This window comes from Vicia villosa, linkage group LG7 (genome assembly GCF_029867415.1).
Source record: "Vicia villosa cultivar HV-30 ecotype Madison, WI linkage group LG7, Vvil1.0, whole genome shotgun sequence".
NCBI classification, from domain to species: domain Eukaryota; kingdom Viridiplantae; phylum Streptophyta; class Magnoliopsida; order Fabales; family Fabaceae; genus Vicia; species Vicia villosa.
Window position 1 is genome coordinate 137,491,535 of NC_081186.1, and position 19,392 is coordinate 137,510,926.

The following is a 19,392-nucleotide window of genomic DNA, read 5'->3' on the forward strand; positions in this document are numbered from 1 at the left end:
ATTCGAATTGTTTTCCGCAAGCGTTTATGCATAATGTATGAGAACATGAGGTTACGTTTGTGTTACAATATGATCTTTGCGTATTATGGATGTTGTATGTATGCTATTTTGGGATTTTCGTTTTGGTGAAAATCAACATGTGGCACCCTTTTTCCTTTATGCATGCTTACTCTATTTGATTGTATGATATATTTGGGGCTAGAAAAGGGGTGTTACATTCGACACTGTCGGTTCCCCGATACTATTCTCTTATCCAAACAGGGTTATTCATCCCTCTTATCCCCAGTCAGGGTACATCAAGATCAACCATTCAAATCGCTTTCATCCCCAAGCAGAAATCATAAATCCCCAGCTGAGCATCTTCAAAACAAGATCAGACATCAAAATCACAATGACACAGAGATTTATTTTCCCAATCAAGACAGGATAAATCATATTCATACATCATATATCATAAACATATTCATACATTGCATACATTACCTCATAATAAATTCGTACATAACATGAAAGTTTCTCATTTAAAATATGCATCATGACATTGCATAAAGACTAACTTTACTTTTTCAGGATGCAAGTACAAGGAGATGAACAAAATCTCCAATTTTCAAAGATCTAATTCAGTTACTACGAATGGTACTGACACGATCAACATTCGAAGATATAATTCCATCATCACGAATGGTGTGGACACGATCAACTTTCCAAAGTCTAATTCAGTTACTACGAACGGTGCTGACACGACAAGAGATCTAATTCCATCATCACGAACGGTGTGGACACGATCAACTTTTCCAAAGCCTAATTCAGTTACTACGAATGGTGCTGACTGATCGGCCACCAATTTCACCTTGTTTCTGTGTTCTGATCAATGGAAAAACACTTCATCCGGTGGTAATTTAAGTCATTTCAGTCTTGTTCTTGTTAGTTTAGTTTAGTTTCATATTTGAGTTTGATGTGTTATCTTTGCTAGTTTTTGTTGGTTTTTCCCTTGCTTTTGATCTTGTACTGGTAGTGTTTAAGTGTTGCAGGAACAGGGCATGATTTGAGTCAAGGAAAGGTGGTTTTTGGCAAGTCATAGATGTGACACGGTCACCCGTGTCGTGTGACACGGCCGTGTCACACTTGCTAAAGGAAAACATTGCAAAATCTTGGAAGCACTAAGTCAGGGATCTGACACGGCCACCCGTGTCCCATGACACGGCCGTGTCAGGCATGCTGAAGGAGATTGATTTTGAAAGCTTGGATTCAAGAAGACAGGGGTCTGACACGGCCACCCGTGTCCCATGACACGGCCGTGTCAGACATGTGCGCAGAAAAAATTCTGATTTTTAAATCATGAAAGTTGCCACTTAAGTGAGGGTATTATAGACCTTTCGTATGAGAATATTTGCTGTGAGGTATTTAGTGACTGTTTGGAAAGAAGAAAATCACTTTTTGACGGTCGGAGAACGTGAAAATAGAGATTGAGAGCACTAGGGCTTGGAGCGAAGAAATCTTCAAGAGCATCCGCGATTGAAGATCAACCCCGACTCAACCAATTGTAATGCTTTCATCTTTAATAATTGTTATCTTGATAATTGCCATGAGTAACTAAACTCTAAACTTGTTAGGATTGATGTCCCTGAATCATGTGATGTAATGACTCTAATTTACCGTTAATTTGCGGATTATCTTTATGAAATTCAGTTTATGATTAAAAGTGCTTATTGCTTCTTTATATTGGAAAATATATGTGATGATATACGGTTAAGGTTTTGTTGGAAAACTACCTCAACGCTTTTTTAATCATAACGTTATAACTATGAATCACTTAGGAATAAGGATTAATGTGTAGCGACCTAATTATCCGGGCTATGTTCTTTTTAGAATCTTGAGGTAAAACTATCTTGTTAAGGAATTGAAAGAGGGGTTTTAATCTCAAGAAGTTTTCACTAAGGAATTAGGGAAAATCAATGTCTGGTGTCGGTATTGAGAATTTCTAAAGTTAATCTGTTAAGTGGTGATTATTTCATTGCAGAGCGATTCATACATCAGTCCTGACTTGTGTCCCCATATTTTCATTGAATCAAACTATTTTAACTTTTACGCTTTGCATAAGTTGTTATTTAAATTAAACATAAAAACCAAATACCCCGATGACTTTTTATTCAATTGCACTGTTCTGAAACATATAATCCCTACGCAGTCCGCGAGTTCGATACTTGGGAATTTACTCTCGTATTACTACATCGGTAAACAAATAGTACACTTGCTATTTTACCGGTCAAGTTTTTGGCGCCGTTGCCGGGGACTGCCAAATTATAAGTTTAAGAATAGTTCAATTGAATTTTTGTTGCTTTGCAACTAAAATTATTTTTCTGTTATTTCATTTGCTTATAACTAACAATCATCTAATCTTTGTATGCGAGGTAAGGCCTCAGCAGAATTTATTTTTGACGCAGAGCCAGAACGATCATTGTGAGCGAGACTTCGAAAAGCAAAGCAAGAACGACTGGAAGCGTTGGAAGAAAATCTGGAAGATTCTGAATCTGATAACGAGGAAATCCTCTCCATTCATTCCGAGCATTCAGATTCGGAGGCAGAAACAATGGCAGCTCCCGTAGAAAGGCTGTTAGGTGATTACGGTGGAGCGAATGCACCAGCTGGCCGGATGACAATTGTGAATCAACCGGTGGATGTTGCTCACTTTCAGTTACATCCAGCAACTATTAGACAGCTGGAGAAGAAACCATTTTCGGGAAGGATAAATGAAGATGCTAATAAGCATTTACAAAGGTTTCTCACCATGACAACTTCTCTAAAGATCGAAGGACACTCTGAAGAAGCAAAGAAGTTGGTTATGTTTCCGTTCACATTAGCGGATGACGCTGAAGAGTGGTTCTACTCATTACCTGCTGGGAGTATTACCACATGGCAACAAATGGAGTCAACCTTCCTCAATGAGTATTTTCCGGCTGCTGTTTATATTCGTAAGAGATATGATATTGTTAACTTTAAGCAGAAAGAAGGAGAATCACTCGGAGATGCGTATAAGAGATTCAAAAGGTTATTGGTGGCATGCCCAACTCACAACATGGATGTCACTGAACAAATGCAGAATTTTCTGAATGGTCTTAAAATGAAGACTAAGCAGTTGATTGACACAGCAGCTGGTGGCTCATCCAACTTTGCAACAGCCACTGGTGTTAAAAAAATCATAGAAGCTATTGCGGCCAATGAACATTTGGAGTTATATGACCGTAGTGTTAGTCAACCTGAAGGATTTGTTGATATGAAACTGTCAACACAAGTTGTGAAAATAGAAGATCAGGTAGCTGCTGAAGTTGAGCGGAGATTGAAACAGATGGGGCTTGAAAAACAAACAGTAGCACAAGTTCAACCGGCTCAAGCAAGTCAACCGGTAGGGTGTGAAATCTGTGGAGGACCTCATTTTACTGTTCAGTGTGTTGCTACAGCTCAACAAGTGGAGGAAATAAACTTCTTGAAACAAAACAACCCCTACTCTAATACCTACAATCCGGGGTGGAAAAATCATCCGAATTTTTCGTGGAAGGACCAATCAGGGAGTGCTCCTAAACAAGGGGTGCTTCCATATCAAGGTCAACAGTCGCAGCAGCAGTATAGACCTCCTCAACAACATTATCAACAACCTCAGCAACAAGCTCCCAGGAAAGCAGATTGGGAGATTGCCATCGAAAAAATGGCAGCTCAAAGCTCTCAGTTTCAGGAAGAAACGAGGAGTAATTTCCGGAATACGGGTTCTTCCATTAAAAATCTGGAAATTCAGATGAGTCAAATAGCACAGCAACTAGCAAACACTCAACAGCCGGGCGCTTTGCCAAGTGCCACAGTTACCAATCCTAAAGATCATAATAATGTAAGTGCTATTGTTACTAGGAGCGGTAAAGGAAAAGGTGTAGTTGAAAATAATGAAGAGGAAGAGAACCCATTGTTGGAGGTAGACTTAGAGATAAGAGAAAATGAGCCAGAAGCTGAGGAAGTGGTGGTGATGGAACCGACTCCGAAAGAGAAGGCTGTTGAACAAAAACAGCAACCGGCAGTAAAACTTCCTTTTCCAGTACGGAATAAGAAAAAAGGACAACATGAGAAGAATTTTGAAAAGTTCCTGGAGATGTTCAAGAAGCTGGAGATTAATATCCCATTCTTGGAGGCATTAGAGCAAATGCCTACTTATGCAAAATTTATGAAGGACATCATCTCCAAGAAAAGAACCATCGATCGTGACTCTATTATTCTAACCAAAACGTGTAGTGCTATTTTGCAGGGTATGAAGATTCCTGTAAAGAAGAAAGATCGAGGTTCCGTAACTATACCTTGTACAATTGGGGATAGGTCATTCAAGAAAGCTCTAATTGATTTGGGAGCAAGTGTGAGCCTTATGCCTTTATCTATCTACAAGAGATTAGGGATAGGTAATGTACAAGATACAAGAATGACACTCCAGTTTGCTGACCATTCTGTTAAAAGACCTTATGGAATAGTGGAAGACGTGCTGGTGAAGATTGATAAATTTGTGTTCCCAGTGGATTTTGTAATTTTAGAGATGCCAGAAGATGAGGAGATCCCTATTATTCTAGGAAGGCCATTTTTAGAGACAGGGCGATGTTTGATAGACATTGAAGAAGGCACTATGACTCTGAAAGTTTATGATGAAGAGCTGAAAATTGATGTACGCAACACCATGAAGTACAAGGATGATATAGCAACTAGTCAACACATTGAGGTAATTGATCAAATCTGTACTAATGAGAATTCTTTGCAGCTACAACAATTACCTTTGGAAAGAGTGTTGAGCTCGTCTGTGTGCAATAAAGAGGAAGCCGTTGATGAAGAAGAAGTGGGAGTTGTGGCTATGATGGAGACAAGTCCCATAGTAAAAAGTTCTAGACAAAACCGGTGGGAGGATCTCAGACAACCTTTGGTTGAAGAAAAAAAAGAGGAACCTAAGAAGGGTGCTGAATTGAAACAACTCCCGGAGAATTTAAAATATGTTTTCCTTGATACTGAAAGTAGGTGTCCTGCCATCATAAACTCACACCTTGAATGGGTGCAGGAACGTAAGCTGGTAGAAGTGTTAAAGAAACATAAAAGTGCCATGGGGTGGTCTATTGAAGATTTAAAAGGGATCAGTCCTACAATGTGCATGCACAAAATCCTCATGGAAGATGATCACAAACCAGTGGTCCAACCTCAGAGGCGTCTGAATCCAGCCATGAAAGAGGTTGTGAGAAAAGAAGTTGTTAAACTCTTAGATGCTGGGATGATTTACCCAATATCTGATAGTGCTTGGGTGAGTCCGGTTCATGTTGTGCCCAAGAAGGGAGGGACAACCGTAATAAAAAATGAGAAGAATGAGTTGATTCCTACAAGGACTGTTACAGGGTGGAGAGTATGCATTGACTACAGGAGACTGAATCTAGCAACCCGAAAAGATCACTTCCCGCTACCTTTTATTGATCAAATGTTGGAAAGGTTGGCGGGACATGATTACTATTGCTTCCTAGACGGATACTGTAACAGCCCGAGCCTTCGGCGTTCCCGGCACTGTCACCTCATGATCTTCTCTACCCCCCTCACTAGTAGAGTTTTTGCCTTTCGTGGGAATCGAACCCTGTACCCTGGGGTTCAAGTACATGTTCATTCCATTCCCACTACCACTTGAGCTAACTAGCTCAATTGGTAGTGGGAATGGAATGAACATGTACTTGAACCCCAGGGTACAGGGTTCGATTCCCACGAAAGGCAAAAACTCTACTAGTGAGGGGGGTAGAGAAGATCATGAGGTGACAGTGCCGGGAACGCCGAAGGCTCGGGCTGTTACATAAAAAATAACCCGCGGCAATTAAACAAATTATTAAATCAGAGTAACATGTAGAGAGGTATCACAATTCATAAATAACAGAAATACACGTCACATAAGTCATGCATCATTGGAACACCTGAAATCATAACTCATTATCCAAACCATGTTCTACGCAGCGGAAAAATACCACATCAAGTCTACATTATTACTAAATGTATCAACTTCAACCATAACAGATAAACATAGAGTTACAATCAAAACTACAAACAAACGTTCCCAGTGTTACGACTACCAGAGCATGACACCTGACGCTAACTAAAACACTGACTCATGAGCTAATCCTCACCGAGTCGAACAGCCGCTATCCTCAATCTGAAAATGACAACATGTAAGGGTGAGTCTCGTCATAATTAACAAATGTTATAAGGTTATAAAGCAATAACACGTCACAGTTGCATCATTCACCCAATTGTTTCATAAACAGACAATCAAAACAAAACAAATAACAACCAACGCATCATCAGCATTTACAACGCTGGAATACCTCCAATCATGTCATAAATCATGCATATGAATGAACTGACACTATGCATGTGGTACCAACGTCATCCAATGGGAATAACCCATGACCGATCTATCATCATCCAGATACGGCCCTGCCAGCACAGATTCCACACAATGGGAATCATGCCCTTCACTGATCCAACACATCCCTTATGGATACAGTATCAACAATGCACATGAATGAATGCAACATATATAACATACTTATATCATTATCATCATCATCCTCAATAATCATCATCATCATTCAAGTATGTTCATATATATTAACATCATTCAACCACAATTCTATCATCATCATGTCGAAGACATGCACATATTTGCTACAATCATCATCATCATCAAGAAATAGCAACATATATTATCATCATTCTAAAACCAGTCAAATCATCATCACATAGATCGTTTAATAAGGTTCATTTAGCCCAAAACGGCGCATCAAATGAACCAACGGTTAGAAAGTTATGCCTCTTTGAACTTTCTTAAAATATCACAAAACATCAACAGCACGCGGCGCCATCACACATTCGCGGCGCGGTACGAATCGAAACAACGCCTTCGCGGCGCGACCACATGTTCGCGGCGCGGAACGAATCGGAACAACGCCTTCGCGGCGCGGTCACTTGTTCGCGGCGCGTACTGAACGCAACAAGACTTCCTGACCTTACGCCTTCAGGTTCGCGGCGCCTCCTCTATGTACGCGGCGCGAACCGCGATTCTAAAAACCCCAATCTGCAGAAAAACAGCATTCCATGTATCCCAAACACCCCAACACATACTAGTGCGAACTTGGAGAATTAGAATGCACAAACAACACAATTTACGTCTCGTAATGCACCAAATATACATCAATTGAGATTATAACAACACATACATCATAGATTCAAACACAGGGGTCAAATATCATACAATTTACACAATCCCTAAACCTATCATATGACTCAATTGATCCGAATTCTACATCTATTCAGCATTACCAACCCCTAACCCGATAATAGATGATAATCAGACAAGTCCCCCCTTACCTCAGATAAGAATTCTTGATCTTTGGTCTCTCCCTCTACAGATCTCCTTCAGTTCCTCGTGTTCTCAGCCTTCGTTCTTCAGACTTCTTTCTTTCACGCTCTTTCTTTGATCCCAATTCCCAATGGTTATGAAATAATAATAAAATTAGTAAAAGGTCTCCAGAATCACCCCCCCTTCTTTCTCTATTTCCACATATGGCCCAAAAACCAAAAACCTCATTTATTCATTATTTCCACATTTTCTTTAATAATTCTAATTATTAATTCAATAATAAAATTAAATTAATATTAAAATTATACGGGCGTTACAGATACTCTGGATACAACCAGATTGCAGTTGCACCAGAAGACCAAGAAAAGACTGCGTTTACATGTCCCTTTGGTGTTTTTGCCTACAGAAGGATGCCATTCGGGTTATGTAACGCTCCGGCCACTTTTCAAAGATGCATGCAAGCGATTTTTGATGATATGCTTGAAAAACACATGGAGGTCTTCATGGATGACTTCTCAGTCTTTGGTAAGTCATTTGATAATTGCTTAACTAACCTTGCTCTTGTTTTAGAAAGATGTCAGCAGACCAATTTGATCTTGAATTGGGAAAAATGCCATTTTATGGTACGTGAAGGCATAGTTCTTGGACACAAGATTTCCTACAAAGGAATCGAAGTGGACCAAGCAAAAGTTGAAGTCATCTCAAAATTGCCACCTCCGATGAATGAAAAAGGTATCAGAAGTTTCTTAGGACATGCGGGATTTTACCGTAGGTTCATAAGAGATTTTTCAAAAATTGCAAAACCCTTAACCACTCTTTTGGTTAAGAATAAAAATTTCACTTTTGATGCTGAATGTGCGGTGGCTTTTGAGACAATTAAGAAGAAATTAGTCTCGGCACCCATTGTTGTAGCCCCTGATTGGTCTCTACCTTTTGAGATCATGTGTGACGCGAGTGATATTGCTGTAGGGGCGGTTTTAGGACAGCGAAGAGAGAAACTACTTCATGTTATATATTATGCGAGTCATGTTTTGAACCCTGCACAGATAAATTATGCAACTACCGAGAAGGAGTTGTTAGCTGTTGTTTATGCCTTTGATAAATTCAGGCAATATCTGTTGGGGTCTAGAGTCATTGTTTATACTGACCACTCTGCTTTGAAGTATCTTTTTGCCAAACAGGACTCTAAGCCAAGACTTTTGCGGTGGATTTTACTCCTTCAGGAGTTTGATGTTGAAATTCGAGATAAGAAGGGGTGTGAGAACACTGTAGCTGACCACTTATCTCGAATGACACCAATAGACGAGACAGAAGAAAAACGCCCGATCAAGGATGAGTTCGCTGACGAACACATCCTGGCAGTGACGGGTGTACCTTGGTTTGCAGATTATGCCAATTATATTGTCGGTGGTATCTGTCGCTACCGCGAAAATGGAATCAGAGTCGCCACCAATATATTTATCCCATAAGGGAAAGGAATATCAGAAAACCTAACTCGAAATAAGAACACGGTCTTTCGACCAGAGAAACAGGGAACGGGAGTCGGTTACGCAAGGGGAAGGTGCTAGCACCCCTCACGCCCATCGTACTCGATGGTATCCACCTACGTATGTTTCTGTCTAAAGGGTGTCTAATGTCTAAAACCTAAATGGGAATGAATGCAAAAGAAAAACGGGGAAAAGAATGAATTATTTACAAGTGTGTTCGCTTAGGCCCCGCGACCCAATGCCTACGTATCCTTTTCAGGAATCAGAACGACCGTAGTTGGGCTCCATAGTTTCCATTTGTTCTGTGTTTTTTAGTTGAACAGCGGTTAAAGTCACAATCCACGATGCTCGACCTTTGGAGACTTATACGCCTAGTTTGGAAAGGACTTAACTTGTTCTTAAGCGCCTAACAAGGCAAAAGGATGAACTTGGGTTTGTGTTTTTTATGTAACTACATGATGAACAAAACCCAATACAAGGTTTCGCACCACTTCGTCACTTTGTTTTAATTCGAGCCTTTATTAAGTGTTTTAAATGTTTTTGGTTGGGTATTTTTTTAAGGGAAATTACTTTGCGATTCGAATCACATAAAATTGTATAATGATCGAGAAGCAGATTAGGGAATGAATCCCACTCACTTCCATCCCATTATATAATGTTCAAGAAACAGATTAGGGAATGAATCCCACTCATTTCTATCCCATTAATTAATGTTTGAGAAACAGATTAGGGAATGAATCCCACTCATTTCTATGCCACTAAGTGATTGAGAAACAGATTAGGGAATGAATCCCACTCATTTCTCTATCACTTTGTTAACGTGATTCGCCTCTTTATTTATTAGTGTTTTAAAGTTGAAAAAGGAAAAAGAATGAACAAAAGGGAACTAACCTATTCTCTAATCTAAGTTATTCTAATCTACAAGTGGCCCTAAGGTCAAGGATAAGGGATCTCTACCTATGTTATCATGCATAGACTACAACCTAAGTTGTTCTATGTGACTAATCTTAATGAAGATTGAAGTCACCACCCTAAGGGAACATGGTAAGCATATAGTAAGAGATAAGCAAAAGCAACAAGCAAGGTAGGTGACTTAATGAAGTCCCTAACCAAGTCTACTCCTAAGAGAGACTACACACAATGAATCCCAAGAGAAAATAATCCACAAAAGGTGGAGGAAGAACAAACAATCGTCGCCTCTTAAACTAACAATAATCAAAGCATGAAAGAAGAGGAAAAGCATGAAAATGGGAGAAGAAAGCCCTAGGGCAGTAGCAAACCAAAGGAAATAGGTGTCCTAAATCAAACACAAAAGCATCATGGCATCACACTAAAATATTCACAAGAAGTTACCAAAGTATCGCATGAATCGTTACTTAACAATTAGCGAACAAACATCAATTAATCGAAACAAAAAGCAAATGAAAACATGAAAAAAGATTAAAGTCAGTAGCTATTAGTTCATTTATAGGTCCAAGACCTTATACCAATCTATGTTAGTCAATTAACTTGAAGCAACACAAAGTTCTAACAAAAACTAGACAAAACTAGGTCAAAAACTAGTTAACAAGTTCAAACGGTGAATGAAGTTAGAAAAATGTAATCAAATGATGGAAGTCAGTAGCTAATAACCTCTAATAGGTGTCTAAACAATCATGGAATCAAGTCACAAAGTTACATACAAAATTATAGGTCATTTGTACAAGTTACAACACAATCGTTAGCCAAAAGCAAGTTATTTACATGTGAGAAAGAAAAATCAAGTAAAATAAGAAAACATGACTAAAAAAATTCAACTCCAGGTCCTAGGACATCTAAACATCCCTAATTGTATGTACAAAAAGGAAACAACGTTATTGCATGAATGCATTTCAAATTATAGGCCAAATTCACATGGTTATCCGTTTAGAAACGCACATTAGTCGGGTATAGAAAACCTAATTAAAACCTAACCAAAACAAGGAATTGGACCTTCATTTTTTACACACAATATGGTATATGAGTCTACTGATATCACACAAAAAACGGCAATTAAATTCTACTCCTAAGGTATTAAACAAAATTAATTTGCAAAACATATCAAACTTAAAAAGAAAATGAACATGTTGAAAGAAAGGATTTATTAAACATAGAAAAACAATTTCTAAAAATCTACAAAAATCGCTAAAATTATCTACACGCATTGAACTATCTAAAACATATTTTTATTAGTTTTTTATTTCACCTAAAACTGATTTATGAATTAAAAGTTAAATGTAAAACAATATTGAAAATCTAAGTCTGCCTAGAACTGGGGGTGAACTAGCAATTAGCAATGAACTGAATCTATGTGTTAGCGCGTATGGGCCTCATCATAGGGGTGTGAAAAGCAACGAATTTGTGCGTATGGCCCAAAGGATTTTTATTGTTCAGACTATCCTAACAGCCAAAAATGGCGTCATGGGCCAAGGGGAGGTGGATCTAGTAATTCGAGTAAAGCCCAGCAACAATTGGTCCAAGCACTCATTATTTTCAGATCTTTGTCATGTTTTTGAGTTAATCATATTTACTTACACCAATTATTGCTAATTAAGACAGATTAAATTAACAATATAATTGAAATCATAAAAGGGGAATTAGGGTTATCTAACTTGTGACCATTGGACTCCTTCGTCTTCATTCACGAACGCGAACGGCACCGCGGCTTCAGCCTTCTCTGATCGGAGCATCACCGGTCACCATGACCTCCGACCACCACACACCCTAAGTCATCCTCTCTCCGACTTCACCTTACTGTTTTGATCTCAATCGGCCCCTCTCTTGATCACTTGCAACGGCGACGGCGGTAACGGCTTCAACCTTCCCCGACGACGAATCTCCGACTGTTATTTACAGATGAAGGCGCGTCGCGAGGCGTGTAGAGAAGATGACGTTTGTACGTTGTTGTGACGTGAAGCTGATGCGAAGTTGCAGAATCGTTGATGACGTCACTGAGAAGATTGAAGATGTACGAGGGAGATTGAAGTTTGATGGTAGATTGCAAGCTTTTGATTGAAGGAGACTTGAATCGTGAATCCAATGGAGAAAGAACGAAGTTTGTTACAGGTAGTCGCATTCTTTTTCTTCTTCATTTTTCCATTATCGATTCTTTTCTGTGATGCTTTTCTTTTTGTCAATGAAGGTTGTTGGAGAGTGAAAGAGATGATTGGAGGAGAATTGATGGTGTTGATGAATGAATGGTGGAGAGTTTGAATTCAGAGAGTGTGAATGGTGTGAAGAAAGTGGAAGATTGAAGGTGATGATTGTGAATAATGGTGGAGGAGAGTGGCGTGGAGAATCAGAGAGAGTGAAGATTGGAGAAGTGATGATTGATGAAGATGAAGGTTAGAGGAATTTTGGTTGTTCTTTCATGAATCTAGAGAGAGTTCTGTTATATAGCAATGAAGGTTAGTTCCAATCTCTGATCTTTCTGTTAAAACTCAGTTAGTTTCTGGTAGTTGAGAATTAGTTTGTTACAAAGTTAGTTGTAGGTTTGTCTTGGTTGTTATGAGTTAGTTATCAATCTGTTAGTTGGTTAGGAAATACTGGGTTCTGTTGAAAGTTGGTTAGTGAAATTTGTTGCCAAAATAGGTTAGAAATGGTTAGAAACAGTTATAGGTTAATAACAGAATTGTTAGGAAATGGTTAGAGATAGTTAGAGATCTTCTGTTTGACAATTAGAAACTGAGTTAGTTGCTAGGAAAAGTTTGTTATGTAAAACTGTTAAGTGTTAGCTATAGAATAAGCTGAGGTTTGAAGTTAGTAGATTCTCTGATTTTCTGATTCTGGATTCTCTAGTCCCTGCTGTTTGCGTGTGTATAATTTCAGTTTTATTTTCTGAGCCATGACTGAGTTCGTTAAGTATGCTGCCGTAGGATTGAACCATGCTATTTTACCCTATGCTGTGCACCGGATTCTTTTGAATGTGTGGGTCTGATGCTCTATGCAACAATCAACTGAATTGGCTTTTGACTTGGATTTGAATTTTACCTTTAAGTGTAAACTTGTCTTGAAGTGGAGACAATAGGATTTGTCTTGAATTTGACATGGCTTGGAACTGATATGGAATTTTTGTGTGTTGCAGGTTTGATTTATGGATGTGGCAGGGACAGGTTTATGTTTAAAGCAACTTGGTGAATGCAAAGAGACTTGGCATGGTTGGATGAGCAAAATGAATCAAGGCTAAGGGTAGGAGCAAGTCACCCTAGGTTTAGAAATTTGATTTTTTTGTAATGAATTTTGTAAGGAAAAGATACACTTGGTTTATGTATGGATACTTGAATGATTGTTGAATGGATTATGGATGGATTGTAATTTGTAATGAGTTTGAAATCTTGGCCTTGATTATAAACAAAGTGTACTCTTTTTTTGTAATTTTCGGAAGAATCTACAATGTAACTTTTGATCCTTGTATAGCCTTTGGAATGATCTCGACTTTTGGTCATGTATGGTCTTGAATGATATTGGAATGAAGTAGAAGTAGTGATGGTTCTAGATGAACTTTTTAGACCAACTTAGTCTTTCCTCCAAAATAGATTGGAATTTTACTTTTCCCTCAATATTTTCCATTTGAAAGATCTAATCTTTTGCTATTACTTTACTTGCCATCTTTGCAACCAACGTCCAATAAGAATTCGAGAGGACTCCATATAAATTCCAATTATTGTATACAAAGCCAGTAAATGAATTGTACCCCAAGTAAATGAGATAAATTACTCTTTGAATGATGATGAGGAACCAAAATCCACTATCTTATTATGTATTCAATAACTTGTAATCCAAGTAGTGCACCAAATGATTGTGTTCACCTTCCATAGAAAGGATCTCCTTGATTAATAAATGAATAATGAAGTAAGCCTAATCCAGTTGATCTCAGTAAAACTTTGATGAATGCAATCATAAGGAAATAAACCCTGATTCTTGATCCTTTGATTATGTATCCAATGAATGCATTAGATGGGTAAAATGCCCTAATGGAAAGATGCATATGAATGTGAAACTTAGCCAGTTAGGAATAATTAGATGGGCAAATTTTGGGGTGCAACAGCTGCCCCTATTCAATCTTCTTGAACCTGAATGTACGAACGACACAAGTTCTGGACATGAGAGGTGTAAGTGGATTGAATACCCAAAAGTACCATCAAAATTTGCATTCTGTGGTAAATCAAAGAGTGTTGCATGTTATCAAAAGATACCAGCTGAAGGTGGATCTTAAATAGATTGCTAACCTTAGTTAGACTTTGAAAATGAAGACTCAACCGTAGCGTGACTCCACAAGGAAGAAACCATCCGTAGACGACTCTACCAAATCGCTAACCTTAGTTAGACTTGGAAAAAGAGAAGACACAACCATAGCGTGCCTCCACAAGGAAGGACCATCCTTAGATGACTCAACCAAATTGCTAACCTTAGTTAGACTTTGAAAAAGATTGCTAACCTTAGTTAGACTTTGGAAAAGATTGCTAACCTTAGTTAGACTTTGGAAAAGATTGCTAACCTCAGTTAGGCTTTGAAAAAGATTGCTAACCTTAGTTAGACTTCAAAAAGAGACACAGCCGAAGGGTGACTCGATAAAGGATGAAACCAGCCGAAGGGGAATCCGATCCTAATTTGCTAACCTTAGTTAGACTTCAAAAAGAGACACAACCGAAGGGTGACTCGATAAAGGATGAAACCAGCCGAAGGGGAATCCGATCCTACTTTGCTAACCTTAGTTAGACTTCAAAAAGAGACACAGCCGAAGGGTGACTCGATAAAGGATGAAACCAGCCGAAGGGGAATCCGATCCTAATTTGCTAACCTCAGTTAGACTTCAAAAAGACACACAGCCGAAGGGTGACTCGATAGAGGATGAAACCAGCCGAAGGGGAATCCGATCCTAATTTGCTAACCTTAGTTAGACTTCAAAAAGAGACACAGCCGAAGGGTGACTCGACAAAGGATGAAACCAGCCGAAGGGGAATCCGATCCTAATTTGCTAACCTCGGTCAGACTTGAACAAGGAGACGTAGCCGAAGGACGACTCCACAAGGAAGAAACCAGCCGAAGGGGAATCTTACCGAATTGCTAACCTCAATTAGACTTGAAAGAGAGACACAGCCGAAGGGTGACTCGAGATCTGAAAGAGTATGCCAATAATCATTGGACTTGGCTGAAGTATTGTTATTTATGAAACATAAGAACTACAAGGTCCCTTCAGGCCGAAAAGCGGGGTGTAATTCTACAAGAGTGACAATCATTCGAAATGCCACACACAAAGTATGAGTTATCTAAATGATTGAGCTCAGCAAACGGGAAATCACCAAAGAAATAATGATCTTTGTGAAGAAATACTTTGTATCCAATCCACACTGGAGAGAGAAAGTGGGACTTCTTCTGGGGATATATTACCTTGTGCCTTTGGAGCACGTACAAACTTGGCTTATGCGTTGATGCATGTTTGAACTTTTCCATGGCGTAATGCTCCATAATCATGGAAATGCTACGCATTTTTTGTAGATGCAATGCGAATGCAATGATTACTATATGCAGAAATAACGAGGGCCCTTTAAAAGATATTCTGCTGACTTGTCGATCGAGCTTCGTCTTTGACCTCGGGAGAGGTAAACACAAGGGAGAATCCCCTTAGTGTTGTGAACTCTGTGGAGATGCCAATAGACATTGGACTTTTACTTGCAAGATATACCTCTTCGTTGGCTTGAAGAATAACTTCTAACTTCTCACCATGTGCCATTGCTTGGAGGATTTTTGACATGAAGAGATTCCCTCAATTTACCATGTTGGGGATGAGAAATCTTGATGAAGATCCCTTGTTGGGAGGATTGGAACAACTCCGAGGAGAACTAAACTCCTATACTGGGGAGAGAACAAATTTCAAGGAGAAATAAACTCCTATGCTCGGGGAGAGAACATATTTCCAGGAGAAATAAACTCCTATGCTCTGGGGGAGACTTTTCAAGGAGAAATAAACTCCTATGCTTGGGAAATGAATCGAACTCTTAGGAGAAATAAACTCCTATGCTTGGGGAGAGAGTACCTTGCTGGGGAAAAGCATTGTGATACTTATCAACTCTGTGATGGTCAACTGCACTTTACAAGTGAATGACGGTTCCTTCAATACAAACCAAAAAGATCATGCCCCAGGCTACTTGACTTATGAAGATATTTGATCTAACGAAGACATTTGCCTCAAAAGGATCCTTACACCACAATTACTTGAGAAATTTCTGCCCCAGCATATTCAATTATTTGAAATGGTACTCCTTGATCAACGGGTCGTTGAAGAGATTTGTCGAGCCTCGGCATAATTGCCCCATACAGAGTGAGTTTGAGAGATTCCTCGACGTCACTACTTCAGGTTGATTGAAATCAAGAGAGAGATTCCTCGACTTGATTAACCCAGATTGATTGAGTTTGAGATGTCAATCCTTGATTTGATTGCCCCAGATAGGTTGAACTCACGAGAGAGATTCCTCGTCGTGATTGCCCCTGATTATGTACATCTTATCAGAATCCTTGAGTTTACTTCCCTTAAGTCAACCAAACTATGGAAACAACTTTATTACGCTTAATGGAGTTTTCAAACTCTTCTCCACAGGGTACTTAATCAAAATGCATATACTCAAAAGAGTATTCAGACTTCTCCCCTCAGGATGATCAATCAAAGAAGGTGTCAACCGATTATGCTCAATGGAGTCTTTAGGCAACATGCCCCTTGATATATTAGTCTCTGGAATGATTTCTTTTTACTCTGAGGAGTTCTCAAGTCTCTTTTACTTTGACATGATCAAGCTCTTCATGGATTCTCATCATGGAAACTTCCTTGATGTTTAAGCAAATGTTTTGTATGCAAAAGAATGTTAATTCTAAGAATGATAATTCTAATGCAAAGCCTATGCTAGTCTTGAAGTTTAAAAACTTTTTATGCAATGAGGTGGCCGCCTCTTGTGAATGAAATGCAAAGCGGGCATACAATACCAACATAGATATGTGTTACGCTTCATTGGGAGTCAGCTAAACGCTATCTCATCGGAGTGCGTTTTTGAAATAAACCTTACTTCAATTAGGACTTTTGAGGGTTGTAACTTGGCCAGGTTCACGGTTTTCAGAAACAAAGGATTTTTAGGCTCAAAATTAATTGGTGCCCACCCCCTTCGTGATGTTCTCCACTCCTAAGTTCAATTAACTCAACATGAATGCTCATCCCTCACAAGGAATTTTTGAAATGGTTGAGGAATCAATGAGGCTCTTCGGACATGGCAGTCGCTCACCTTTTATTCTTTTGATTCATTATCACACTACTTTGTTCTTGCTTTATTTTACCATCCTTTTTCTTTTTATTGCTATATTCTTTTCTTTCATCATTTTTCTTTTTTTTCATCATTTTTTGCTCTTTTTTTTTTGAACAAGTCGTGTGACCTCGCATTGTCTTTAATTCATTGGAAGTGATTGCGACTGCATCATTCTTTAGTTGATGATGGATTACCATTGTGGCATCGTCATCTTTTGACCTCTTGATAGGTGAAGGATAACCATTGCGGTTTTGAATTTCCTCAACCTTTTGAAGGATAACCATTGTTGTATCCTTAGATGCATATCCTTTATGAGTTTTGAATACTTGATCAAGTTAAATGAACACTACCCTGCCCCAGGGTTAAAAATAAGGGTTTTTTCTGATCAGAAAAGAAACTCCTACTCCAAGGCTCAAAGGGGTTGACGAGGGTCTATCTCCCTTATATCTCCGGTGTTTGGGGATTTGAAACAATGCCTGTACATCATCAGCAGGATTTTATTCAAAAACACACAATTAGGGATTTTGCATTTTTTTTTTCATCATCATTCTCCCTCCGCTCGTTGCCTAAGCAAGAGATTAATAAAGTTGGTATCGTAATGCCAAAAACTTTTTTTTGAGTGAAAACGAATGGATTACTTCAAGACAAACATAAACAATGCATTATGATTTTCATTCAAAAATTAACAAATTTTTACATGCTAGAAATGCTTAAACAAACAATGAAACGTTACCAATGAGAATGCAATAAAGATCTTAAATGGATGCCATTTTTTAGGAGACTTGACTCCGTATGGACTTATTTCTCTTGAATGTTTTTTGCAGTTTTGATACCCCATTGAGACTTCAATTTGTGCATAAACCTCTTGGAGTGAATGTGATCGTTCTAAAATCAACGGGGACTTGAACTTTGCCCTTGAATGTCTTATGGTCTTCAGTTGAATGGCCAGGTGCCCCAGCATGGTAATCACCTAACGTTATCATATGTTGCTTTCGCACCCTTTAGATTACTTCCCAGAAGAATATTCCAACAAAGGCGTACAAGAGTGGTGCATTTTTGCCTTACTTTAGGGATTCGAGCAATGCAAATGATGCAATACTCAAGATAGACAATGTCTTGCTTATCCCTCGGTCGGGAGCCCCAAATATAGATGCTAGAAGAGTAATCACCATTATAAGTGGAAGAAGCTATTATGATCATCAAACTCGGGAGAGCTATATGTGGTAAGGAAGACCCATAATGCCAACTGAAATACCAACCATCAGGGATATAACCGAGCACAAGGCACTTGCATTACATCACTTCGTTTCCCATATTGTTTCTGTCTCATATTCTTTCTTTCTCTGTCGACGATCAAATGTCACTGAGAAGAAAATTTCGGGAAGAGATGACTCATGATATGAAGCAAAAGCTTGAGAATGTGAAATGTCTTCGTAGAACCCTCTTGATTATCACATGGAAAAATATTCTGACGAAGTTGCACAAGAATTTGTAGTGCTTTAAGGGATTCGAGCATGCGAATGGTGCAATGCTCAAGATAGACAATGTCTTGCTTATCCCTCAAACGGAAGCCCCAAGCAACTTCCACATATGTACAAAAGACCACTTTGGTTTGCATGTCCAGACTATCCAGAGAGAGAATAAATGACCTTTGCATCTCTTGACATTAAACACTAGGCACAATCCAACAATGTCTAAATCAACGGAGTCACAATCTTTTATGGCTTTCAACCTTTTCTCCAAGAGGTGGAACCTTTTTCATTTTCAATAATCGGAAACTCGAAGACTTCAATGATGTGAATTCTCCTTACCAAGAATAGGAATCTCAACATTACTTCAGACATGCTGATTCAAAAGACCTTCTCTTGAGGTGAGATTAACATTGCATTTGGCCTCTGATGAACTTGTCTCAATTCTTCCTTGTCTAAGAGAAAACTCTTGAATAATCTCCATACACTGATTCAGGTTAATCCCCATTCCTGTCCTCATCTCATTCAAGTACTCACGGAGTTGTTCCGTTATTAACTTTCAAGCACATAGCGGTGAGAAGTCATTTTGTTGTTGAAGTTAGCATTTGAGTAGAAAGGGCCCTCATAAGCTTCTGAGAGAACTATGAAATGCATGATTGTATGAATGCATGTTTCATTTCTAAGGGATCCTAAAGTCTTTTCATCAACTTTTGTTTCTC